Source organism: Podarcis cretensis, assembly GCF_951804945.1.
Source record: "Podarcis cretensis genome assembly, chromosome: 11".
NCBI lineage: Eukaryota > Metazoa > Chordata > Lepidosauria > Squamata > Lacertidae > Podarcis > Podarcis cretensis.
The window spans coordinates 64,923,923-64,951,825 of record NC_137180.1 but is presented as its reverse complement, the minus strand read 5'-3'; the positions used below and the strand labels follow the sequence as shown (position 1 = coordinate 64,951,825).

General features: G+C 48.6%; 1 protein-coding gene across 2 annotated transcripts in view; it reads right to left on the bottom strand.

Moving 5' to 3' along the window:
* The window catches only part of CNTFR (ciliary neurotrophic factor receptor), a 430,283-nt gene that overhangs the window by 239,125 nt on the left and 163,255 nt on the right, over window positions 1-27,903 (bottom strand). Inside the window, exon 1 of one of the 2 annotated variants that reach the window (XM_079995052.1) lies at window positions 21,298-21,603. The exons of the other annotated variant lie outside the window; for it this stretch is intronic. The gene's annotated coding sequence lies outside the window, so the exon portion shown is untranslated. Of the gene's footprint in view, window positions 1-21,297; window positions 21,604-27,903 lie in introns of those variants that run through there. 2 annotated transcript variants of the gene reach the window in all.

The window sequence follows — 27,903 nt, the reverse complement described above, 5'->3', positions numbered from 1 at the left end:
TTCATGCTCTTTAGTCAGCTCATAGTAGTGAGGAATGGAAGTTCCCCCGAAATGTCTGCTTTATATGCATTATTTAAACAATGGGCCCCACATGATTGGCTAATTCTGGGATTCACCTGTAGGCCAATCAGGTTGCGGATTCACTTCCACCCAGAATTGGATTGGGTGGCTCCTGCAGACCAATCAGACTGCTGCATTCTGGATCCTATTGTTCTAGGACCAATCAGATGCATTTTGGATCCTATTCAACTCAGTACATAACAGATGAGATAATCAAGACAAGGGGGTCATCCGTGCATGGGAAGATGCCCCCCCCCCACTCTGGAGTATCATAGACTCATAGAATGGCAAAATTGGAAGGAACCCAAGAGGCATCTAGTCCAGCTCCCTGCAGTGTAGGAATCACAGCTAAAGCATCCTTTGCAGACAGCCACCCCACCTCTTCTTAACCCCCCCCCTCCAAGGAAGGAGAGTCCACCACCTTTGAAGGAAGTCTGTTCCACTGTCTATCAGCTCTGGCCACCAGAAAGGTCTTCCTAATTTGAGTTGGAAACTCTTTTCTTGTCACCGGAAGCCCCTGGGTTCAGGTCCTACCATCTGGACCAGCCTTTCTCAACCTGTGGGTCCCCAGATGTTGTTGAACTACAACTCCCATCACCCCTAGCTAGCAAGGCCAGAGCTCAGGGATGATGGGAGTTGTAGTCCAACAACATCTGGGGACCCACAGGTTGAAAATCACCGATATAATAATAATAATAATAATAATAATAATAATAATAATAATAAAAAATTATTTATACCCCGCCCATCTGGCTGGGCCTCCCCAGCCACTCCGGGCGGCTTCCAAAAGAATATTAAAATACTATGATACATCAAACATTAAAAGCATCCCTAAACAGGGCTGCCTTCAGATGTCTTCTAAAAGTCTGGTAGTTGTTGTTCTCTTTGACATCTGGTGGGAGGGCATTCCACAGGGAGGGCGCCACTACCGAGAAGGCCCTCTGCCTGGTTCCCTGTAACTTGGCTTCTCGCAGTGAGGGAACCGCCAGAAGGCCCTCGGTGCTGGACCTCAGTGTCCGGGTAGAACGATGGGGGTGGAGACGCTCCTTCAGGTATACTGGACCGAGGCCGTTTAGGGCTTTAAAGGTCAGCACCAACACTTTGAATTGTGCTCGGAAACATACTGGGAGCCAATGTAGGTCTTTCAAGACTGGTGTTATGTGGTCTCGGCGGCTGCTCCCAGTCACCAGTCTAGCTGCTGCGTTCTGGATTAGTTGTAGTTTCCGGGTCACCTTCAAAGGTAGCCCCACGTAGAGTGCATTGCAGTAGTCCAAGCGGGAGATAACCAGAGCATGCACCACTCTGGCCAGACAGTCCACAGGCAGGTGGGATCTCATCCTGCATACCAGATGGAGCTGGTACACAGCTGCCCTGGACACGGATTTAACCTGTGCCTCCATGGACAGCTGTGAGTCCAAAATGACTCCCAGGCTGCGCACCTGGTCCTTCAGGGGCACAGTGACCCCATTCAGGACCAGGGAATCCTCCACACCTGCCCGCCTCCTGTCCCCCAAAAACAGTACTTCTGTCTTGTCAGGATTCAACCTCAATCTGTTCGCCGCCATCCATCCTCCAACCGCCTCCAGACACTCACACAGGACCTTCACCGCCTTCACTGGTTCTGATTTGAAAGAGAGGTAGAGCTGGGTATCATCCGCATACTGATGAACACCCAGCCCAAACCCCCTGATGATCTCTCCCAGCGGCTGCATGTAGATGTTGAAAAGCATGGGGGAGAGGACAGAACCCTGAGGCACCCCACAAGCCCAGGGGTCTGAACACTCATCCCCCACCACCACTTTCTGAACACGGCCCAGGAGGAAGGAGCGGAACCACTGTATGACAGACCAAGCTTGCTTCCTCTTCGACAGGCATAGGCAAACTCGGCCTGCCAGATGTTTTGAGACTACCATTCCCATCATCCCTGATCACTGGTCCTGTTAGCTAGGGATGATGGGAGTTGTAGTCCCAAAACACCTGGAGGGCCGAGTTTGCCTATGCCTGCTCTTCAGTCACAGTTATTAGAGAGTGAGTGCAGTTTTCCTTTCCACACTAATGGGAGGGTGTTCCTGCACCAAGATGGTGATTATGAGGATGATTAAAATGTGTATACCGCCCTGGATACCTGTAGATCTCACAGCATAAAATTACAATCTACATTTTGTGGCTTCATGGCTGCAGTCACATCTTCAACATACCCTCAGCCAGCAAATTTTGGAGTGATGAGCATGTACACTGGGAAAACCCTTTCAGGTATATGCGTTTATTGTGGAATTGTAATCTTGTGGGAGTCTAGGAGGTTATAAGAGGAACTCTTGGGAGAGGCAGCAATGTTCCTGAACACCAGTAGCTGGAAACCACAAAAGGGGAGAGTGTGCTTGCCCTTGCTAGCTCAAATCCCTGTGAGAATTGGGCGCTGGACTAGATGGGCCTCATCCAGCAGGCTATTCTTGTGCTCTTAGGTTCTCAGCTATCACGAGGAAGCGTTGCCTGCAGCTAATGCTTGCTGCCATGGGCCTTCGTCTCTCGCTGCCATCTCGCTCCTCTGAACGAAGCTTTCCAAACTGACAGCTTCCACCGGTCAGAGGGAAGCAGTGTGAAAAATACATCCCCCAAACTGCCAACCTCTCCACACAGAAACCCAAATGATGCCCGTACAGAAATACACTCTGGATCTTTCTATTTTTGAGGAAGAGAAGGAAAAGCTGGGGGAGAAATAGTACAGCCCAATTGCACCTTTTGCAGGCGTTCAGTTCCAAGAATTCTGCGTGCACGTGAATATTGAAAATACCCAAACCCTCAGGGCCACCCTGCACCTAGCGCGTGTGGAAGAGAGAGAGAGAAAATCTCCAATCACCCCAGAAAGCTTAAAAGTGAGGTGGAGAGCTTAAGAAGCTCTTTCAAAGATGGCCAGATTCATAGCAAAAATAAGAGACTCTTCTTTGTGGAAGAGTGGAGATCCTTCTTTTGGACTATCTGCAAAAATATTATGGTTAAATGAAATTGAAGGTAGGAGATACAAGCAAAAGAATGAGAATGAAGAAGGAATGTAGGGTAGGAACATGTTACATTGAAGGCAGCCGATAAAGGATTTGAACAGAAACATCATGGAAGAAGGAGTGGGTTGGGAAGTCAACATTTCACGGGACAGTGGAATGGAAACGGAATTGAACTTGTTAAATTGTATGAAAATCAATAAAGAATTAATTTGGGGGTGGGGCTTTTCGTGCAGGGTAGCTGTCTGCCTTGCTGGGGGCAGGGCCCTCTCAGCAAGCCAGCTCTGGAAGTCTACAGATGCCCGTGTGAAATCCCACAGGATCTCCAAAACACCCCAGAGCTGATTCAACCCCTGGGAATGCCTCCCACCTGAAACCCCAGAGGGCTATTGCTCGCAGTCAGTGGAGAATACTGGGCAAGGTGGACCAGCGATCCTCTGAACCATTCCTTTCCCCCTTTCCTTTCCCACATGCACCCAGATCAGCTGTGCAACACACAGACAGACACACACACACACACACACACACACACACACACACGGTCCTCTCTCTCCCTACCTGCAACTTCTTCCTGCCCCTCCAGCCCAAGAACAAACCATCTCTGGTGGCCTTGATTTGCTAAATCAACTCTCTTTCAAGGCCACCTGTAATAACGCTGGCATGGAAAATTGACATTCCTCCTGGTTCTCATCAGCCCCGGCACTGTTTGTTTGTGAATTAATAACTCTGATGCTCCGCTGAGTTATCGATCTCCCCCTCTCCGCACAACGGCAAAATGCAAAAAAACAAATTAATGAGAAGATGATGGCAAAGCTCTAATGAACTTGCGCAGAGTCGATCAACAGGATCAGAGCAAGGTATCTGCAGTGGCGGGTGATGGGGAGGGGGCGAGGAAAGGGAGCCCAAAAGAAATCTGGGTTCAGAGTTCCAAAAAATGTGGGACACCAAAGGAAATCATCTCTCGCGGAAGCTAGCCTCTCCTTTGTCCTCAAAAATGCTGGTGAAACTCAAGGGCTAAGAGAGACTGAGTGACAGAGCAGGATGTCCCGGGTTCAAGTTTACTCTTGGGTCTGAAATCTGGGTGGATCTGAAATCTAGGATTGCAGACAGTGGGGTCAGAAGGAAAGGAAATGGAGAAAAGGAGAGACTATCGCCACAGACAAACCTAGACAGCATCTTAAAAAGTAGAGACATCACCTTGCCGACAAAGGTCCGTATAGTTAAAGCTCTGGTTTTCCCAGTAGTGATGTATGGAAGTGAGAGCTGGACCATAAAGAAGGCTGATCGCCGAAGAATTGATGCTTTTGAATTCTGGTGCTGGAGGAGACTCTGGAGAGTCCCATGGACTGCAAGAAGATCAAACCTCTCCATTCTGAAGGAAATCAGCCCTGAGTGCTCACTGGAAGGACAGATCCTGAAGCTGAGGCTCCAAGACTTTGGCCACCTCATGAGAAGAGAAGACTCCCTGGAAAAGACCCTGATGTTGGGAAAGATGGAGGGCACAAGGAGGAGGGGACGACGGAGGACGAGATGGCTGGACAGTGTTCTCGAAGCTACCAGCATGAGTTTGACCAAACTGCGGGAGGCAGTGGAAGACAGGAGTGCTTGGCGTGCTCTGGTCCAGGGGGTCACGAAGAGGCGGACACGACTAAATGACTAAACAACAACAATCGCCACAGATGCTCATGGTTGCTCCATGGTGGATAGAGCATTCTGAGAACAGTCTGCCTTGATTTTTTTACATTTATATCCCACTTTTTTATTCCCAAGGCTCTCCCACCCTCCTCATTTAATCCCACAACAGCCCTGTGAGGCTTCCAAAATGGGCACAAGATGTAGGTCACAACTTTTTGAAGGAAGATTGGGAAAAATTATGGAAAACTGATTTAAAATTTACAGATTGTTCCCTATTGAAGGAGATTTACATGAAGATGTTGTACAGATGGTACACAACACCAGTGCAGTAAGGGAAAATGTACAAAACTAGTTCAAATATATGTTGAAAGTGTAAGGAAAAGGAAGGGACGTTTTATCATATGTGGTGGGATTGTAAGGTAATTAAAAATATTTGGGAAATGATATACAATGAATTGAAGAAAATGTTCCATCTAACATTTGTTAAGAAACCTGAAGCATTTTTGTTAGGGATTGTAGGGAAAGACCTGCCAAAAAAGTTGAAAAACATTTTCATGTATGCGACAACAGCCACGAGAGTTCTGGTAGCACAAGGATGGAAGACTGAAGAAACCCCAACTAAAGAATCATGGCAAGAAAAATTGAGGGACTATGCAGAACTGGCAAAACTGACATATAAGCTACGGGACAAGGATAACTGTGACTTTAAAGATGAATGGGAACCCTTTACAAAGTATCTGAAGACACAACAACGTGAACTGGACTCCTTGGCAGGTTTTGAATAAACATTCACAAACTTTTTATTGATAACAATCAGCTAAATAGTTTGAGGATCTATACAACTTTGTAACATGCAGAAAACAGCAGTCTCAGAGAAACCAAAGACTGGAAGTGAGGGTGGGTGGGTTTTGTGTGGGAGGGTGAGGGGAGGGAGAAAAAATGGAGGGGGGAACAAGGATGATATGTTTTCGGATAATATGTCTTGTTTTAATTTTGAATAAAAAAACTTTTAAAAAAATGCTGCTTCCCAGTCTTCCTCCCCAAGATAGCCAGCCAGGGTCTGATCCTGCAACTGTCTGCATGCAAAGCTACGGGCACTGGCTATTCTTCTACCGCTCTCCATGGCATATTGTCGTGAACCGGGATGTTCAAATCTGACAAATGCGAAAGATCAGAAAAGAAACGGGCTTCTTTGTGTTGGTGAGAAGATGAAAGATCATTTGTCTCAAATTAGGCCTAATATAAATGAGATTACCGGCTAAAGCAAGCTCAGACCTCCGATACGTACAACGGCCATCTGTCCTGGATGATTTAGTTGAGATTCCTGCACTGCAGGGGGTTGGACTAGATGACCCCTGGGTCCCTTCCAATTCTACAATTTTATGATTCCATGATATGTAAGAGGCTTATATTTTGGGAGCGATTCTTATGTTCTTACGTAGCTGCATTGTTTCCTACTTTGTGGGTGCCCCGTGGTCATACGATAAAGCAGTTGTGTTCTGCGTTGTAAACCAAGCGCTGCTAGGAGTTGCTTCTAATTGTTTTCCGATGAATAAAATAATTGGGATGGCATGAGAAAATACTGAAAGTGTGGCCCAGAGAAGGAAGTTTGAGAACCGCTGGGTATGCAGAGACCCCAGGGGGCGACAGGGAGAAGAAGCCCACGAGAGTCGCTCTTTGCTGCCAATTCTGCCGGCTTCCCTTTGCAAATCCTGTAATTTTACACTTCTCCGCGCAGCAGTGAGCCTCTGGCAAGCCCTGGGCCTGCTGAGCTCGCTCTCCTCTGCAGAGAGGACCTCCTCACATCGATTATGTGCAGAGCCAGGTGTGCGCCTGTTGCATTTTCCAACAACTGAAGCAACAGAAGGATACCTTCTACCTTCCTTTGCACAGGCCTGCCGCGAGGCTGGATGGGGCTCTTTGGAGGAATGCCCCCCGACAGCTTCTCTCGCAGGACCCTTTAGAATCACAGAACCATCAGTACCATCAGTGTTGGAAGGGAACCCCAAGGGTCATCTAGTCCAACCCCATTTGCAAAGCAGGAATTCCAACAATTCCTTCTAAACTGCTCAGGAACCTGCAAAACCCAATTAATCTGTAACGGGATGAGGGTACCGGCTGACCACAGGTAATGATGCCACTGTCACATCCATGGAAAAGAAATAAAATTATTGCCCTTCGGCGAAAATTATTGCCCTGACTCAGCTCCCTGTCAAGTGAGGGCAGGTGACAAGGGGTGATGCCAAGGGCAAGTTAATGGCAACATTACCTGCCCCGAAGCCATGTAAATTTTACTTATTTCTTTGTCAATACATTTATACCCCACCTTTCCTGAAAGAGATCAAGGTGGTGAACATGGTTCTCCTCCCTATTCAGTCCCCACAACAACCCTGTGAGGTAGGGCAGGCTGAGAGGCAGTGACTTGGCCCAAGGTCACCCCTTTAGTTTCATGACCAAGCCAGAATTCGAACCCTGGCCTCCCAGGTCCTGGTCTGCCACTCTAGCCACTGCACTGCCCTGCCTCTTGCCATCCTTCCAAGCTATTTCTTCTCCGTCACATCAAGTCTGTGCTTTTGCTTTCCTCTGTATTTCCCTAACCACTACGCCGCACTGCCTCTCTGCATAAAATGGGGAGGGGGCCAAGCCAACTAGTGCAAGAGAAGGGTGTCAGAAAATAGCACAGGCCCTTAAAACATTCTTCCTCCTTCCCCAGGGGGCAATTTAAATGACCCCCTCTCTGGACAGGCTTGCAAGGTACATATCTTGGCCAGTCCTTCCTTCCCTCTGCCTTGCTCTCCTCCAGTTTCTCTTTTCATCTTATTCACATTTCCTATCTGTTAAGAGATTTCCTCTGCCCCTCCTGGAGGAATCGGACCAGTTAAGAAACACTAATGTAAAACAAATAAGGAATGCCTTTCGGGGGAATCGCAGCTCCCCAACAGCAATCAAACTTAAACATGCCATTTACCAGGCCCGGCCGAAGGAACCTCTCGCTGCACAGAACTTGGCTGCTATCACTGCACCGCTCATTTGCAGAGTGCCGGTTCTCAGGCGGAGAGAGGCCATAATTTTTCTGCCCTCAAACAATCCCAGAGTCTCCGTCCGCAATAAATTGCGTGAATTTGGCTTGCCCTGGTGGAGTTTGGATTTGCAACGCGGTGGGAGAAGAACGGCTGGGTCATGAAGCATCACATGCACGCGGGGGACGTCCGATAAACGTGGAGGAGCAGAAAGGGCCTGAGAACAGAGATGTCTGGAAATCTTAGTAATGGGTGATCCCAGAGGTCATCCAGCCCAGCCTACCACCTACATCCCACAACGGCCGGTACAAAAGAGTCCTTGGAAAAACCAATCCTTCCATAGCTCAGGTGAGATTTGACTGCAATGTGGTCCTCCAAGCATCTCCACCTGGCCCTCAGGATTTTTCAGAGGCCACACCCCTTCCAAAACCAAGCCCCCTGTCTCCAGGCCACATCCCTCAAAGGCCCCACTCTGCCCCACCTTTGCCTGGCTGCAAATGTGTCACTGAATTGTGATAATGTCCGGATGAAGAGATGACGGAGCCCAGCTGGAGTCCTGTGTCCAGTTCTGGGCACCCCAGATTAAGGAGATTGACAAGCTGGAAGGTGCAAAGAGGAGGGTGACCAAGATTGTCAGGGGCCTGGAAACCAAGCCTGATGAGGAATGGTTGAAGTTAAAGCCATGGTTTTCCCAGTAGTGACGTATGGAAGTGAGAGCTGGACCATAAAGAAGGCTGATCGCCGAAGAATTGATGCTTTTGAATTCTGGTGCTGGAGGAGACTCTTGAGAGTCCCATGGACTGCAAGAAGATCCAACCTCTCCATTCTGAAGGAAATCAGCCCTGAGTGCTCACTGGAAGGACAGATCGTGAAGCTGAGGCTCCTGTACTTTGGCCACCTCATGAGAAGAGAAGACTCCCTGGAAAAGACCCTGGTGTTGGGAAAGATGGAGGGCACAAGGAGAAGGAGACGACAGAGGACGAGGTGGTGGGACTGTGTTCTTAAAGCTACCAGCATGAGTTTGACCAAATTGTGGGAGGCAGTGGAAGACAGGAGTGCCTGGCGTGCTCTGGTCCAGGGGGTCACAAAGAGGCGGACATGACTAAACAGCTAAACAACAACATGAGAGCCATCTTCAAATATCTAAAGGGCCGTCACATGGGAGAGGGAACAAGGTTGTTTTCTCCCCCTCTGGAGAGTAGGAAATGATCCAATGGCTTCAAGTTCCAAGAAAGGAGATTCCACCTAAACATCAGGAAAAACTTGGTGACAGGAAGAGCTGTTCGGCAGTGGAATGGTCTCCCATGGGCTGTGGTGGACTCTCCTCCCTGGTGTGATGGCCTGGGACTCGGGCTTGGGCTCGGAACCAGAGGAGACTCAGTCTGCACTGGATCCTTTGCCTCAGGCATCATCTGAACCACGTCTGGGGCCTGATCCTGAAGAGTTCCAGTCTGCATAGGTACCCCTGCAACAAGCACCAGCTGGGCCGAGTCAGGGGCCTGAGCCTGCCCTGGCTCCAGATGTGGGGGTGACCTCGTTGCCTCCAGCTGGGCCATCGCTTACAGCTGCTCCACTACCGGTTGGGTCAGGGGAGGCTGAGGCGGCCTCTGGGTCTAGTCACCCACCGACGTCTCCCAAGCTGCAGAGACTGAGGTCTGAGAGAAGGAGAGACCTGAGTACTCTCTGGAAGAGTGCTCGCCTTTGGGCGAAACAGGGAGGTGAGTCGCCGGGGGATCAGGACCGGCCGTTACCCTGACAAAGATGAAAGGCTGTCGGACCCAGTCCCAGGTTGCGGGAGCAACATTGCTGTATGCCAGATCCTGTATCTGTCCTTGCCTGGTTTCCTGCTTCGTGTCCTGCCTTGGCCTTGTCGGACTGACTCCTTGTGGGACCCTTGGATTCTGGACTGGACCTGGACCGCGTTTCATGGGTTCGCCCCGGGCCCAGCACACCTTGGAGGTTTTTAAAAAGAGGTCAGGCGGACACCTATCAGGGATGCTCTAACTGAGATTCCTGCACTGCAGAGGGCTGCACTCAGGGTCCCTAACTACTCTAGGATTCTATGAATGAGATGAACTCAGAACGGAACATTCAAACTGACATCAACCCCTTAAGGATCTATAGGAATGGGAACTACTCGCGATTCAGTTTTGACACATGGACACCAGCAGCGGTTCAATTCCAACATCACACCCAAATGCTGTTTGTAGTCCAACAGCAGTCAGAGGGTGCTTAGAAGGTACATTCCGATTATGTATTGCTCCTCCTGTAGTAATATCCTTTTTTATGAACTTCTCCCATGCTTTATGGATGAACGGCACCACTCCCAGCTCCCTATCCTTGGCAGATGGCATGCTGGTATTTTACATGCGCAAAGACGGTTGCGCTCTGTCCCAGGGGTCCTGTTTCACACTATTAAAGCGCTGTGATTAAAAAACAAAAAAACAAAATCCATAGCTGTTGAAGCTCCGTAATACAATTCTAAATTTGGCACTTCCCTCCTGCCTGTTCCAGGATTGTAAAACTCATCTAGTTAGGCCTCGTTATTTCACATGCAAATGCTATGAGCCATTCGTTGTGCTTCCGTGATGAAGAGGTGAAGGCCCCTTACGCCAAGCCAGCCTACCAGCCCATCGAGAACCGGTATGTCTATCCCAAGTGGCAATGGAAGAGGTCCACTCCCCAGACACCTTTAATGGGAGACGGCAGGGATTCGAACCCAGAACTCTTTGCACTCCACTACTGACCCATGGGTCTCTTCTTCGCGCAACTATGGAACTCACAGCTGCTGGAGGCAGTGGTGGCCACCAAGTTGGATGCCTTTAAAAGGGAATTGGACAAATTCCCGAAGGAGGAGAGGGCTAGCAAAGACTATTAGCCAGGGCCACTACCCCCTGTCTCCGTGGCTGGAGGCAGGGACGCTTCTGAAAACCAGTCTCTGGAAACCGCAGGAGGAGAAAGTGCTCTTGTGCACGGGTTTTCCACAGGTATCTGCTTGGCCACTGGATTAGTTGGGCCACTGCCTCATCCTGCAAGCTCTTTTTTATGTTCCCTCTGAGCTCACTCAGCTTCCTCAATTTTGAATGGACTGGTTACTGGCAGGAGGGAGTAATGCCCTCCCACAACAGGATTGGTGCATGATCAGAAGGCTGGCAGTTTGAATCTCTGCGACGGAGTGAGCTTCCGTTGCTCTGTCCCAGCTCCTGCCAACCTAGCAGTTGAAAAGCACACCAGTGCAAGTAGATAAATAGGTACCGCTCCGGAGGGAAGGTAAATGGTGTTTCCATGCGTTCTGGCACTCGACACGGTCCTCCGTGCACCAGTAGCGGTTTAGCCATGCCAGCCACATGACCCAGAAAACTGTCTGTGGACAAACGCTGGCTCCCTCGGTCTGAATGTGAGATGAGCACCACAACCCCATAGTCACCTTTGACTGGACTTAACTGTCCAGCGGTCCTTTACCTTTTACCTTTAAGACACAGCCCAAGGCATTCTGAGATACAGTGGTACCTCGGGTTAAGTACTTAATTCGTTCTGGAGGTCCGTTCTTAACCTGAAACTGTTCTTAATCTGAAGCACCACTTTAGCTAACGGGGCCTCCTGCTGCCGCCGGAGAACGATTTCTGTTCTCATCCTGAAGCAAAGTTCTTAACCCAAGGTACTATTTCTGGGTTAGCGGAGTCTGTAACCTGAAGCGTCTGTAACCTGAGGTACCACTGTATATTACCCACAAGTGGACAGAAGCCCCCTCTTTTCACAGGGCTGCGTAACAACCACTCTGAAGAGCTGGCAAATGTTACTAGATGTTCCTATTTCCTGGGGACAGTCCCTGGATTTACAAATCAGTCCCCTGACAAAATCCATCTATTTAGTAGGAAGTTGAAAAATGTGCCCGGATTCATTGAAAAAATCTGGTAACCTTACTTTGCCTTTACTTTGGCTCCCAGTATGTTTCCGAGCACAATTAAAAGTGTTGGTGCTGACCTTTAAAGCCCTAAACGGCCTCAGTGCAGTATATCTGAAGGAGCGTCTCCACCCCCATCATTCTGCCCGGACGCTGAGGTCCAGCGCCGAGGGCCTTCTGGCGGTTCCCTCATTGCGAGAAGCAAAGCTACAGGGAACCAGGCAGAGGGCCTTCTCGGTAGTGGCGCCCGCCCTGTGGAACGCCCTTCCAGCAGATGTCAAAGCGATAAACAACTACCTGACATTCAGAAGACATCTTAAGGCAGCCCTGTTCAGGGAAGTTTTTAACGTGTGATTTTACTGTATTTTTGGTTTTTATGGAAGCCGCCCAGAGTGGCTGGGGAGGCCCAGCCAGATGGGCGGGATATAAATAATAAATTATTATTATTATTATTATTATTATTATTATTATTATTATTATTATTATTTACCTTTTTACCAAGTTCCCACAGATAGTTCATCATTCTCTAGGCTGCATGGTCCCTTCAGTGAGGTAGAAAAGGGGGTGATGGCCATATCATCTGGGAAGCCCAGGACGTCCAGGCACACTGCCCAAGTTTGTGCCCCAGGAAGGTCACTTTGGTGATGCTAATTTTATTTATTAATTTGAAGTCCATTAATGGGTGATCAAAAGGCATACTTTCTGGGAACTGGGTTGGGAAAAACTTGTGTGTTGCTGGGATGGGAACACTGTGAAGGGTGCGGGGAGAAGCAGAGGCAAAACCGAGAACAAGCCACCAACTATCCCTAATTTTGGATTGACAGAACATTTCCGACGAGGAGAAGGAAATCACTGTTGTTGTGTTTTGTCACGGGTTGCTAAGTCTTTCTCTGCGGTGTGTGAAACATTGAATCTACCAAATAAATTCTACCCTCTCATCAATAACCTCACAATGGAAACTAACCGCAAAATCCTTTTGGAGAAAGAAACATAAAAATTATCTCAGACCTCGTTAATAACAGATATTGATTGGCTTAAGTGCGAGTCTATGCGTGTGCATAAATTACACGATACAATCGATGGCGTTTTGCACTTCTCCCCCCCTATCAAATTGCATTATTACAAAATCCCTCTGAAATTACAAAAGCCCAACTAAGAACGCCCCTGCCGATTGACAAAGCACACTAAGTCATCTCTTTTATTGTTTCTTAAGTCTATTACAAGGGGAACAGGCGCTTTAAATCAACTTAACAAAGACAACAGCCCCAAAATAAATCCTGGGATCAAAATTAAGATTATTGAACTTTACTAAGATATCATTTTTCTTTCTCAAGGTAAAGGGAATGGATGCAGCCACCGAAAACACATTACTGCACACCCCTCTGGGAAATTAATGTCTCTGAGCCCCCCCACGCCCCCCCAGTCCCAACAGCGCCTGCACGGCCATTGCTCCCGGAGGATTCGAAGCATAATGGGAAAAGGGCAGAAAGCAGGATCCTAAGGACCCCTATTCTGCCACATGCGCCACTGATCCAAGAGGGTGCAGGACTTGGGTGCCCTGGGGTAATGCACTACCCAAAAGACTCTGGGAACCTGCAAGAGGTGGGTTGCAGGAATTATCCTGCAGGGAGGGAATTTCTGCCCACCCCACAGATGGTTGGTGCAAAGCAGAAGACCTCCTGCGTCTCCCTCTAAGCTGCCTGCAAACACGAAGAATGCAAAAGCCAGAAGAGATCTCAGTTTATAGCAGAATGGAGTGCTTGGGGGAGCTCTGGAGAGAGGAAGGTTCTCCCTGTAATTTTGCATTGTATGGCCCAGGAAGGCCAAGCACAAAATAAAATAATAATAATAATAATAATAATAATAATAATAATAATAATAATAATTTATTATTTCTACCCCACCCAACCACTCTGGGCGGCTTTTCAACAGAACATTTAAAACAGAATAAAACTCCAAACATTAAAAACTTCCCTCAGGTTACAAACACTTACAAACAGATTACAGACGCTTCAGGTTACAGACTCCGCTAACCCAGAAATAGTACCTTGGGTTAAGAACTTTGCTTCAGGATGAGAACAGAAATCGTGCAGCGGCGGTGCGGCGGTAGCAGGAGGCCCCATTAGCTAAAGTGGTACCTCAGGTTAGGAACAGTTTCAGGTTAAGAATGGACCTCCAGAACTAAGTTCTTAACCCGAGGTACCACTGTAGTTGTTTATTTCCTTGGCATCTGATGGGAGGGCGTTCCACAGGGCGGGCGCCACTACCGAGAAGGCCCTCTGCCTGGTTCCCTGTAACTTTGCTTCTCGCAGTGAGGGAACCACCAGAAGGTCCTCAACGCTGGACCTCAGCATCCAGGCAGAGTGATGGGGGTGGAGACACCCCTTCAGGTATACTGGATAAAAGAAACCCCTCTGCTAGCTCCCGAATCTCCTATTCTGCCCCTCCTGCCCCTGCAAACCAAGGATGCCAAGCTGTGTGGCAGCTCTGATGCTGTGCCCAATTGGCAAGCCCAGCCTTGGTGGGCTCTGGCAGTAACCCTGCACAATAAAAAGGTAAATGTAAAGGTAAAGGACCCCTGGACAGTTAAGTTCAGTCAAAGGCGACTATGGGGTTGCGGCGCTCATCTCACTTTCAGGCTGAGGGAAACGGCCTTTTGTCAACAGACAACTTTCTGGGTCATGTGGCCAGCAGGACTAAACCAGAGCGCACAGAAACGCCATTTACCTTCCCGCCGCAGTGGTACCTATTTATCTACTTGTACTGGTATGCTTACAAATTGCTAGGTTGGCAGGAGCTGGGACAGAGCAACGGGAGCTCACCCCATTGCGGGGATTCGAACCGCTGACCTTCTGATCGGCAAGCCCAAGAGGCTCAGTGGTTTAGAACACAGCACCACCTGCATCCTCCTGCACAATAGGGCTGGGCAATACAGTGGTGCCTCGCAAGACGAAATTAATCCGTTCCGTGAGGCTCTTCGTATAGCGGTTTTTTCGTCTTGCGAAGCAAGCCCATTGACAGCTTAGTGGATTAGCGCTATTAGCGGTTTAGCGGCTTTTAGCGATCAGCTGTTAAGCGGCTTATCAGCAGATCAGCTGATAAGCGGCTTAGGGCTTAGGAAAAGGGGGGGGGGAAACCCCGCAGGAACTCGCAAGACGTTTTCATCTTGCGAAGCAAGCCCATAGGGAAATTTGTTTTGCGAAGCGCCTCCAAAACGGAAAACCCTTTCGTCTAGCGGGTTTTCCGTCTTGCGAGGCGTTCGTCTTGCGGGGCACCACTGTATCGTATTATATATCACCAGCTAAATATTATCTCATAGATATATATATATATCTCCGATGTCTGTAATAAGGATGGAGCTGTCAAAGCATTGGCAAGCTTCACGGTTTCCCTCACTTTGTGATTCTTGTACAGTCATCCCTTCGGTTACAGCCGCTTCAGGCTGCACTTTTCAGGTTGCGGACCGCCGCAACCCGGAAGTATCGGAACGGGTTACTTCCGGGTTTCAGCAGTCACACATGCGCAGAAGCGTTAAATCGCGCTTTGCACATGCGCAGAAGCACTGAATCACAACTCGCCCGTGCGCAGACGCGGGTTGCAAATGTGCATCCCACAAGGATCACATTCGCAACCTGAGCACCCACTGTGTAGCAAACACACAAGCAGGATGATTCATGATACATTGCCAGGTCAAAAAATTATGACACTGGTATCATGATATGAACTTCAGACCAGTTTGGGGCGATATATTGATATCGCCCTCCTGCGCACCATAACCAGAGACTGCAAGGATTGCAGGAAGAAGGAGCCAAGCCGCACTCCAAGAGCTTAACGTTTATTATTTCACAACGCTATTTCTGCAGGACTTGTTAAGTGCAGGGATTTGGCAAACAATTATGTTAGTTAAAGCCATATTAGAGAAGGGCTGGCATTTTATGCGTGTGTGTAATATATATCTTTATATGTGTAAACGCAAGCACATGTATAATTTACTTTCTTTGAGAGGTTTTGGAGAGGAAACTCCCAAGATAAACACAATGCAGAGAAAGTTTGAGGAAGGAAAAGAGTCCATCTCCAATTCTCCAGTCTGCTAGAAATATTTAAGAGTCAGCTAAATGGCAGATTAAGGAGAATGAGATGCAAAACTTTTGACAGCTTTTCTTAGAAAAAAAATCATATGCTTTTGTAATCTGCCTACAAATGGATTTCTTTTCAGAGTTAGCTCAGGGAGTCCCATTGAAGATAAATCTGAGAGGCAATTCTTATTACAAAGTGTGTGTACACTTAAAACAAATGTTTACGAGGGTGGCTGATAAATAAATTTAAATAGAAAAAGCCAAATGCAAAAGTAATTTAATACTCAAACATACGTATCCAAATATTATCTTGCTCTTTCGGCTTTCTTGGGATCAACAAGCTCTTTCATAAAAAATGTGAATCACGAAAGGGGAAACCCAGGACCAAAATCTTTCCTTCCAGAAGTGGATCCTTCCAGGAGCACGGCTGTATTCTCAGGTTCCCTTCCAGGCAGCCTAGAGAGACACATCTTTTTAAGAAGAAGAGTGATACAGTATTTAATTGACAGGCCCTTTCAAAGCGACAGTAAATAACACAGCATGTCTGCAGCAAAGTCGGAGGCTGCTGCGGATCAGCAACTAAAACTGATTTTTTTTTTTTTTAAGGAAAAATATGTTTCTCACAAGGCACAGTGTGAAGTGAGGCATTTTTGCCATTGTCCATCTCCGGACAATAGAGAGCCTCTTGAAGGCTAATAGCCTGAGGTTGCAACCAGGCAAGGGAATAAATGTTTGTGTGTGACTGCAGGCACGCACGTGCGCACACGCACACACACACACACACACACACACACAGAGAGAGAGAGAGACTGTCTGTCTGTCTGTCTGTATCCCATGTCTCTGATTCAGTTTATTTGACTAGAGTGCTGGGTTCGGATTTGATACCCAGGTTCAGACACCTCGTCAGAAGCCAACAAGTATCTGTAATAATATTGCACCTACAGGGTGTTCAAAGCAGACACGATAAAATTTCAACCACTTGATTTAGTTTCTACAAACAAGCAAAAGGCATCACTCTCTGACTGCACGCTCACAACCTGGCCACAATCTCCACAACAACCCTGCAAGGTGGGCAAATATTCTCAGAATCATAGTTGGAAGGGACCACGAGGATCATCATGTCCAGGGATCAGCAACCTTTTTCAGCCATGGGCCGGTCCACCGTCCCTCAGACCATGAACGAATTCCTATGCTCCACAAATAACCCAGAGATGCATTTTAAATAGAAGCACATACAGGTGAAAATTAGAATATTGTGGAAAAGTTCATTTATTTCAGTAATTCAACTTAAAAGGTGAAACTAATATATGAGATAGACTCATGACATGCAAAGCGAGATATTTGGTACTTTTGGCAGCTTGGGCAGGTGACAAAGTCCTACTGGAAAATGAAGTCAGAATCCCCATAAAGCTCGTCTGCGGAAGGAAGCATGAAGTGCTCCAAAATCTCCTGGTAGACCCTGGACTTAATGAAGCACAGGGGACCAACACCAGCTGATGACATGGCTCCCTAAATCTCTTTTCTGATGAGAGCAGCTTTTGCATCTCATTTGGAAACCAAGGACCCAGAGTCTGGAGGAAGAATGGGGAGGAACACAATGCCAGATGCTTGAAGTCCAGTGTGAAGTTTCCACAGTCTGTGTTGATTTGGGGAGCCATTTTGGAGCGCTTCATGCTTCCTTCCGCAGACGAGCTTTATGGGGATGCTGATTTCATTTTCCAGTAGGACTTTGTCACCTGCCCACACTGCCAAAAGTACCAAAACCTGGTTCAATGGTCTCCCCTATGGCCTTGTCAAAGCCTCTGCAATGCAAGAACCGTTTTGCCCAATGCGAGACTCGAACCCGGCCCATATTAAGAGAGATGGGAAGGGCAAGGCTGGGCAAAGCTTGCCCTAGGTCACTGGATGAGTTCAGCTGCTGAACAGGGGGCCTTGTAGCCCACCCCCTTAGCCATGAATCCTAACCACACTCTCTCCCTGAGAGCTCAGGGGTTGAGCATCTGCCTTGCATTTCTTGGGTCTTGGGTTCAAGAGCCCATGTTGAGCTTGGTGGACCAAAGGGCACAGCTGAGCTGCAGAGTGTCCGCTTTGCACCCAGACTGGCGTAAAGATGGCGTCGGTTCAGAAAGCAGGCTTCGGAGCTCCGCGGGACTCTAATCGACTTTAATTGATGCTCAGGGAAGTGCTTTTTCCTTTTTCCTTTTTCCAATTTATCAGTTCACTGAGAACTTATCAGCACATTCTTATCTATGTTATAAGAAACACTCTGGGCAAGCACTGTGAGAAGCATCCTGGGCAGGGCGCTAGCTGCTAGCTGTTAATTGCCAGCTCCCTTTTGCACTTTGTTTTTTGACTTCCTGGCCTCAAACCCAGACTGTCCCAGATACAACCCCAAACATCTCCAGGTAGGGCTGGCAATGTTGCCTGCATAAAACATCGGAGACAGCCTCTGTCAGTCAAGTGTACATAATAATAATAATAATAATAATAATAATAATAATAATAATAATAACTTTTATTTATACCCCGCCCTCCCCAGCCAGAGCCGGGCTCAGGGCAGCTAACACCAATAAAAAAATCACAGTAAAAACATCATAGGGGAAAAAAGAGGGGGGGACCAATTTAAAATACAGGTTAAAATGCAATTTAAAATGCAGCCTCGTTTTAAAGTAGCCGATAAATCAAGACCATAAGGGGAGGGAAACATAAGGGTCAGACTGAGTCCAAACCAAAGGCCAGGCGGAACAGCTCTGTCTTGCAGGCCCTGCGGAAAGATGTCCAGTACCGAAGGGCCCGGGTCTCTTGTGACAGAGCGTTCCACCACGTCAGGGCCAGTGCTGAAAAGGCCCTGGCCCTAGTTGAGACCAATCTAATCTCCTTGAGGCTCGGGACCTCCAAAGTGTTATTTGTGGACCTTAAGGTCCTCTGTGGGGCAGACCAGGAGAGGCGGTCCCCTAGGTATGAGGGTCCTAGGCTCATCTGTATGGGTACAAGGAAGAGTCCTACATTTCAGTCTTAAAGGCGACTGCAGCCAGGTGGATTTTGCCTGCCTCTGTCCAGACACCAGATCGAGGGGCAGGATATTCACAAGCAGCCAAATAAAGCAATCTACAAATGTTTCAGTTCCTGCCCGGCTCTTTTCATGCCAACGAACAGCATGCCAAAAGAACTTTACGTTTTGCCCCTCCAGAATACAGTAAGATAATAAGTGGTCTTCTGAATCAAGCCCTCAACATGTCTAATCTGCACCCTTCTAGGATGGAGGTCCATCTCCCATTTGTGGGGATCCTGCAGCCAATTAATCAGCCCGCACAGAGCAATTCTGGACACGGGCAAAGCCGTCCTTTCAAAGTGCTGAATTCAGCAGATCTCTCCCCAAACGATTCCCATTAACATAACAAATGGCTTTGCCAAGGCCTATTAGACAATCCTATCCCGGTATTAAAAAAAGAACGAAATTAGGGGCAATTAATACCACAGTACATTCATGTCTCCCATTTTTATGGCGATCAAAATTACTCCCAAGGGAGGAAGGAGCCCAGCTGGAACCCACTCAGCCCAGATCCATGCAGACCCTTCTGCAAGTGAAAAAGTGCTCCATTCATGGGAGAAAGTGGCCGAAAGTCTCTTTTCTGTGGGGCTTGGGAAGGAGAAATCCAAATCTTCGCTTAGCCACAAACCAAGCTTTTGCCTGGAGTCGGATGTTAGAACATGCAAGAACCACAAACCACACAATTCTGTCCCACTGTGTAGATGCAATGGCCACTCGCTTTGATGGCTTTGAAAGGAAATCAGAAAGTTTACAACGTAAGAACTTAAGAGCAAAAAAGAGGAAGCATCTGCCGACTTCTACGTAAAACACAGAGCCTAGGGCTTGCCGATCTGAAGGTCGGTGGTTCATCCCTGACAGCTGGGTCCTTCTAGCTAGGGATCATGGGAATTGTAGGCCAAAAACATCTGGAGGGGCGAGGTTGAGGAAGCCTGCTACAGGATATGGCAGGTATTAATATTGCACAGTCTAAAGTGCCTGGAAGCATAAGAGCTGACTCTTATGGGCCTAGACAATATTTTGGAAGAAAATATTGTCTAGGCCCATAGAAATACTATTCAATGTTTTACCTGCAAAACATTCTTCACAACAGAATGAAACCATCAAATGCACATCAAAGAACCCTAACCCTAACCCTAACCCATAGAATATCTTGTGATTTCCAGAATAGGCTCCGCATCTTAGGAAATCCGAAATAATTCAAACAGACCCAGAAGCACATGTCTTTCTCTCTCCCCACAGCCCTGTTTACCTGGGAAGCTTCATTTACATCATCACTCCACAGAATTGGAGAGAGAACAAGGAACCAATAGCAATTTGCAATTCAGTACCTCCATCACCTGATCTAAGGTTACACACTCATGTATTAGCTAGCAGGAGCTAATTATCAACTCAGCAAGAACTCAAAGTCCACTTAGAAAACTACTGTGGACAAAGCCCAATGTTAGCAACACACATTTTTTAAACCACCATTAATACACAGGCGTTTTCATTTCAGTGTGAATTAAACCAATTATACTGGAGAAAGGTCTCTTCTTGGGAAAGCAATGGTGAAGAAAGGAGGAGACCCAGGAAAGAATAGGGGGGGGGGGGGGGACCATCCGAAATGGCTGGCAATCGTGGAAAGGGAAAAAGGGCAAGAAGAGAAGGAAGGCGCAGAAATGCGATTCAAAATGGGGAGGTTGCATGTTCGAGGTGGAGAAGGTCTCCCTAATCGGAATACGGAGTGTGGATTTAAACAGTTTCTCTTCATCCTTTTGGGTTATGTGCTAGGATACGAATTTCTCTTATAAACACTCAAACAGAAGTAGAATCCTTCCTCGGTTTTGCTCATAAAGTTCTCGGAAATCATGCAAATATATATATAAAAAAGAGCTCACCGAATATGGTGGCTTAAAACAGAGAGAGAGACTCGAGTTCAAATCAGATGGGAGCAGATATTCCCCCATAACTGTTTCTGATTGTCTCCCTGGCTTCCCTCAGATCCACCTGATGTGCCCTCTACCTCCGAGTTATACTGGGAGCATTGCTCTTATTATATTTATTTATATCCTGCACTATTCTCCGTCAGGGACTCAAAGAGACTTACAGATAAAACAGAAACAGCTTAAAACTTAGGGGAAAGGAGCAATAAGTAAACATGAATGGAATATGAGAGAGAGAGAGAGAGAGAGAGAGAGAGGGAAAAAACAAAATTCATAGAATCTTAAGAGCTGAAAGGGATTCCCAGGGGTCATCTAGTCCAGCCACCTGCAATGCTGGAATCTCAGCTGACAGATTCCCATTCAACCTCTGCTTTAAAACCTCCAAGGAAGAAGAATTCACCCAAAGAAATCACAGCAATTAGTTCTCAAAAGCCCGTTGGAACATTAAAGTTGGACAACAAGGAGGGAGCCGGTTTGGCTTCCCTAGGCAGGGAGTTCCAAAGTTGCCTGGGAGCAGCCACCACCAAGAAGGCCCTCTCCTGTGTCCCCACCCAGCCAGCCTGCGAGGGTGGCAGGACCAAGCTTGGCTCTGTGATGGCGAGAGGGAGAGCCGCTGCGACGGAGATACAGACCAGAGGTTGACTTGCCAAGACGATGGGTGCTCTACGTCCGGTGTTCCACCGAGGTCTTTCTAGGGTACCTGAAATTGTCAGGAAGCAGAGTCTGGTGTGGCAGCTGGGGCCTTCAGCACACCACAAGTCCAGCTATGCAAACCCTTCAGGGAATCTGCTCCTCTTCCAACTGATACAACTTAGCTAGACCCAGGCATTAACCGGGGTCCACTTTTCACAGTGCCCAGCGAGAAGGCAAACTGAGCTCAGAAGACCAGGCAAGGAGATGGAACAGGGAACCGGACTCAGAGAGGAGCATGTTCCTGCTTTGGGAAAACCTTCCCCTTGCACAACCAAAAAGGACCCCCAGCACACACAAACGCGCACGCTCTGGCCTTTGCCGCAATGACATGCATCGTCCAAGGTTGCACTTGGGACCCGTAGGCCAAAGCATGCTCCCCGGGAGAGCGGCACGGCTGCCCTTGCCAAAGCTCAGCTCTGAACAACAACAAGCAGAGCGTCCAAGTGATTGCTCAACAGAGTGCAAACAGGGGCTGGGGACATGAGGACATTAAGGAGAGCATTCTGGATCTGGCCAGGAGCCTATCTAGTCCTGCACCTTGTTCTCAGTGGACAACTTGATGTCCAGGATCCGAGAACAAGAGCCCTCTCCCTACCTGCATTTTCCAGCAAATGGCATTTGGGCATATTTCTGCCTCTGAACTGGGAGCCACTGATAGCCCTCTCTCAAACAGTTTGTGTGATTCTTTCTTAAAAACTCCAAGGTTGGTGGCCACCACTGTTTCCTGCAGCAATAATAATAATAAATAATTTTATTTATACCCTGCCCAGAGCCGGGCTCAGGGCGGCTAACACCAATAAAAGCACAGTAAAAACATGATGGGGGGCAATTTAAAATACAGGTTAAAATGCAATTTAAAATGCAGCCTCATTTTAAAAGTAGCCGATAAATCAAGACCATAAGGGGAGGGAAACATAAGGGTCAGACTGAATCCAAACCAAAGGCCAGGCAGAACAGCTCCGTCTTGCAGGCCCTGCGGAAAGATGTCAAGTCCCGCAGGGCCCTGGTCTCTTGTGACAGAGCATTCCACCAAGTCGGGGCCAGTGCTGAAAAGGTTCTGGCCCTAGTTGAGACCAACCTAACCACCTTGTGACTTGGGACCTCCAAAAGGTTGTCATTTGTGGACCTTAAGGTCCTCCGTGGGGCAGACCAGGAGAGGCGATCCCGTAGCAGTGAGTTCCACAGTTGAACTACGCACTGCGTAGAGAAGTACCTCCTTTTCTCTGTTCTGACTCCTCCAACGTGCAGCTTCATTGCATGTACAGAAGTTCTACTGCACATAAACATAAGAAACAGCTGTTGGATCAGGCCAATGGCCCCTCTGGTCCAGCCTCCTGTTCCCACGGTGGCCAAACGTGTACCTGTGGGAAACCAAGGAGCATAAGTGCAACTCTCCCCTCCTGTGGTTTCCAGAGACTGGGATTCAAAAGCATCGCTGCCTCTGATTGTGGAGGCAGAGTAGAGCCATCCTGGCTAGGAGCCCTCAAGATCCCTCTAAACTTCCTCCTTCGTCTTCCAAATCCCAGTGTCACGGGTCTGTGGGCGAATGAAGTCCCAGCTGAGGATGTCGGGGCCGGGGACAAGATGGTGGGGTGGGAGCAGGAACGAGAGTCCAGAAGCGAGGGGTCCGAGGGTCAGGAAGCCAGGAGTCATGAAGTCAAGGGTCCGAGGGTCGAAAAGCAAGGAGTCAAGGAGTCAGGGGTCCGAGGATCAAGAAGCAAGGAGTCACAAAGTCAGGGGTCCGAGGATCAAGGAATCAAGGAACCAAATGCAGGGAACGTGTTGCTGTGGCAAAGAGCCGAAGGGAAATGCTGACCTTGTATCCCTTCCCAGCTCTTGCCACCAGGTGCTGTGAGTTACCAATCGGCCTTGCCTCTCCAGAACAAACTTAGGAAGGCCCCAGTCCTGCAAAGCCCTATTGGTCACAGGACCTGGCTCCTGCACGCACCCCTGACACCCAGTTGCTGGAAACCACTGGCGGAGGGAGGTTTCTTGTGCTCAGATCCTGCTCCTTGGTTTCCCATCATGAGTTGGCTCCTGTGAGAAGAGGATGCTGGACTCGATGGGCCACTAGCCTGATGGAGCAGGCTGTTCTCCGGTTCTTATTGACACCCGGTTTTTGAGAGGGGAAGCATCCAGTCGCAGCCGAGGAAAGCATCCAGCCCGGGGCTGAGGGCAGTTGCTTGCCTCCCCTCCCTTCTCCCACATCGCCAAGTCTAAGGCTGCATGGAAACCAAATGTGACAGGAGGGAAGTGACCTCTGGTCTGGGAACGGAGAGGAGGGTGGGAGCGTCGTCCCAGCACCTGTCGGCCTGAACTCTGACGCTGACCTGCGAGGAGACCACGCAAGGGAGAGGATTCCAGAGGATTTTTGGCAGCGCTCGGCGCCCAGCGCTCCCTCTTGACAGCTCCTCTGGGCCCGGAGAGAGGCTCAGCGCATTAGATCAGCACGTGCAACAACGTGCGAGGCGTGAATGCCGTCATGTGTGTACTTGCGCGGGTCTCCTGTGGCTTGTCTGAGCCCAAGCCGGCGGAGGGGGAGACGCAGGCACAGAGACTGAGGGAAAAGCAAGCGCAGGCTCCGTGCGTACAGGAGAGAGAGAGAGAAAGAGAAGGAATGGTTCTGAGGGGTGGAAGCATGGCAAGAAGCAGCGTGGTGCAATGGTTAGAGTGTTGGGCCAGGATTCGAATCTCAGCTTGGTCATGAAGCTCAATGGATGGCCTTGGGCCAGTCGCTGTCTCTCAGTGTGGGAGCCAGTGTGGTGTAGTGGTTAAGAGCGCTAGACTCGTAATCTGGTGAACCGAGTTCGCTTCCCCGCTCCTCCACATGCAGCTGCTGGGTGACCTTGGGCCAGTCCCACTTCTTTGAAGTCTCTCAGCCCCACTCACCTCACAGAGTGTTCGTTGTGGGGGAGGAAGGGAAAGGAGATTGTGAGCCGCTTTGAGACTCCCTAGGGTAGTGATAAAGCGGGATATCAAATCCAAACTCTTCTTCTTCTTCTTCTCAGCCTAACCTACCTCCTGGGGTTGCTGTGGGAATTGAACAAAGACTAGGACTTGGGAGAGACCAGAGTTCGAATCCCCTCTGAACCACAAAGCTGAGAGTGTAACTAAGGAGCTAGTAACTGCCTCTTAGCCTAACCAAACTTTTTTCAAAGAGGGCCAGATTTGATGAAGTGAACATGCGTGAGGGCTGACCAAAGTTACTGAGCTTGGGATTGAAGTTCTTGAGCTTTTTTTTAACGATTTTACCCCAAAGTTTCTGAGCTTTTTATTTTGTTTAACAATTTTACCCCAAATTTGTGGAGCCTTTTTTAGGATTGAAGTTGTTAAGCCAAAGTTGTGGAGCTCCCCCCCCCCCAATTTTGGACATGCCCGACCTAACCACTACACCACACTGCCTCCAAGTTGGCTCACTAGCTTGAGTTATCATCCACCATTAGCCCTTAGGAGCCGCTTTCTGGGGGCACACCTTCTCTCCAGCCATGCTGGACACAAAACTATAGACTGCATGGTCTCTACAACCCAGGGCTGGCTAAACCCAAAACATAGCCCAGAAGTCCTGCACAAGGCACCACCAGGGACTAAGAAGGCCTGCTGGTTTTACTGGTTTGGGGGGGGAGACACCCATCAGGGGTGTTGCCAGGTAGCTCCCAGGCACAGCTGTATTGGCTCAAGGTGTCCCAAGTACTGCAGCCTTGAAAAAGAGTGATCTCTCAGAGGGAGCAAAGGGGGGGATTTTTCTGAGCCCTCAAAACCTGCCATTTTCCTACATGAATATTTTTTTTTTTTTGCAGGCGGCGATGGTGGAATTTGCTTGTCCTTGCCTGCGCACATTTCTGTATAAATGCAATGTTCCCTCCACACTGTCTGGGACAGACAGGTCAAAGTCACTCCCAGGGCAGACGTGACGGTACAGCTCTTTCGGACATTATTTTCCAATTGCTAAACCAACGCGGTTTGGAGCAGCCTGGAGGAAAAGGCAATTGAGCCGACTCCAAAAGCATGCCAGCATATTCTGTCACCTGCCAGAGAGTTTCTCCTCACAAACCCTTTGGAAGCTGGGGGGGGGGGGGGGAGAGAAGATAGTGCCTTGGGGGAGGGGTGCCTGAAATGGGTCTTGGTGGGCGCCCTCTAAGTCCCACGGGGAAGATTGGTGGCCCAATCCTGAAGTCCCACCAAAGTCAAGACAAGCAATCAGGTAAGCTTTCCTCCAAATCACGTTCCTTAGAAACAGACACACAGTTACAGTGGGGCCTCGCAAGACGAAATTAATCCGTTCCGTGAGGCTCTTCGTATAGCGGTTTTTTCGTCTTGCGAAGCAAGCCCATTGACAGCTTAGCGGATTAGCGCTATTAGCGGTTTAGCGGATTTTAGCGGATCAGCTGATAAGTGGCTTAGGGCTTAGGAAAAGGGGGGGAAAGGGGAAAAAACCCCGCAGGAACTCGCAAGACATTTTCGTCTTGCGAAGCAAGCCCATAGGGAAATTCGCTTTGCGAAGCGCCTCCAAAACGGAAAACCCTTTCGTCTAGCGGGTTTTCCGTCTTGCGAGGCGTTCGTCTTGCGGGGCACCACTGTATTTGGTCTCATTTCAAAGATGGATGAACTCGCATCCTTGACTTTGACATTTTGTGCAAGGCATGCAACAAGACATGGGGGAAAGGAAAGGAAAGTTTCAAAGCAAAGCAAAAAACAGGCTAGTGCAGGGGAAAGCCATCATGATCCCTGGTTCTTTATAAAAATAAAAGTTCAGGCACATATTAAAACTGGAACAAAAACATTTCAGGAAAACCCCTCTGGTGAGAGTGTTTCAAAAGGAGGGTAGCACCCCAGATAGCGTAAGAAGATAAGATTCGCCAGGATATTGCTCTCACAAGGGCCAGCCAGAGTCCCCAACCGGAAGCCCACAAACCAAGATTCGAACCCAAGAACCCTCTCCCCTCCTGCAGTTTCCAGCAGCTGGTATTGAGAGGCTGACTGTCCCTCTGCGAGAGAGGTTTAAACCACAGAGCCTAGGACTTGCCGATCAGAAGGTCGGCAGTTCAAATCCCCACGACGGGGTGAGCTCCTGTTGTTCGGTCCCTGCTCCTGACAACCTAGCAGTTCGAAAACACGTCAAAGTGCAAGTAGATCAATAGGTACCACTTCAGTGGGAAGGTAAACGGCGTTTCCGTGCGCTGCTCTGGTTTGCCAGAAGCGGCTTAGTCCTGCTGGCCACATGACCCAGAAGCTGTACGCTGGCTCCCTCGGCCAATAAAGCAAGATGAGTGCCGCAACCCCAGAGTCGGCCACAACTGGACCTAATGATCAGGGGTCCCTTTACCGTTTATATCCGCTTCCTCCATGCCATGCCTAATTCTATAAATTTCTATTCTGTTGAGTCTTCCTCGCCTTTTCTCTAAACTAAGAAGTTCCAGATGCTGCAACCTGGGACCTTCTGCAATGCAAAGCAGATTCTCTTCCACCAAGCGACAGCCTTTCCCCAAGCTTTTTGCTGAGCTGTGATTTCTGAGGTGGGCAGGGACATTTGCCTTTGTTTCCCCAGTGTGCTGGATTTGGGGTGTCCACAGTCTGCATTGCAACACTGTGGGAGACTTACAAGTTTAACATTAACAGATGGCTTTGCCAGTCACTCTGCTTTGAAACGTGACTGCTTCTCTAAGATAAGGGCAGCAACTATATTCAGAGATGCAATCCAGGGTTGATTGTGATCAGTGGTAAGTTGCAGAGATAGGGATATTAGCAGAAAGCAGTGAAAGGAAGTTCTGCAAGGGGTTCTGCAGCTGTTTCTAGGAATCACTTATTTGCTCCACGGATTGGGGAGATACAGGATAGAAATACAGTGGTTCCTTCCATTCCGGAAGTTCATTCGACTTCCAAAACGTTTGGAAACCAAGGCGTGGCTTTCGAGCTCCTGTAGCCAATCGGAAGCTGCGTTAGACGTTTCAGTTCCAAAGAATGTTCACACACCGGTACACTCACTTCCAGGTTTGCAGAGTTTGGGAGCCAAAATGTTCGACTCGCAAGGTGTTCAGGATCCAAGGTACAACTGTACTGGATAAACATCTAGCACCAGACCTGGTTCTCAAGGTGTAAAAAGGTAAAGGTAAATGACCCCTGGATGGTTAAGTCCAGTCAAAGGCGACTATGGGGCTGCAATGTTCATCTTGCTCCAGGCCGAGGGAGCAGGCATTTGTCCACAGACAGCTTTCTGGGTCATGTGGCCAGCAGGACTAAACCGCTTGTGGTACAATGGATAACCATGACAGAAACCAGAGCGCAAGGAAACGCCGTTTACCTTCCCGCCACAGTGGTACCTATTTATCTACTTGCACTGGTGTGCTTTTGAATTGCTAGGTTGGCAGGAGCTGGGACAGAGCAACGGGAGCTCACCCCGTCGCGGGGATTCAAACCGCCGACCTTCTGATCGGCAAGTCCAAGAGGTTCAGTGGTTTAGAACACAGCACCACCCACATTCCCTAAATCCACAGTGCCACCCACATCTCAAGGTGTATGATGTTGTTGTACATGATACTGAACACTGT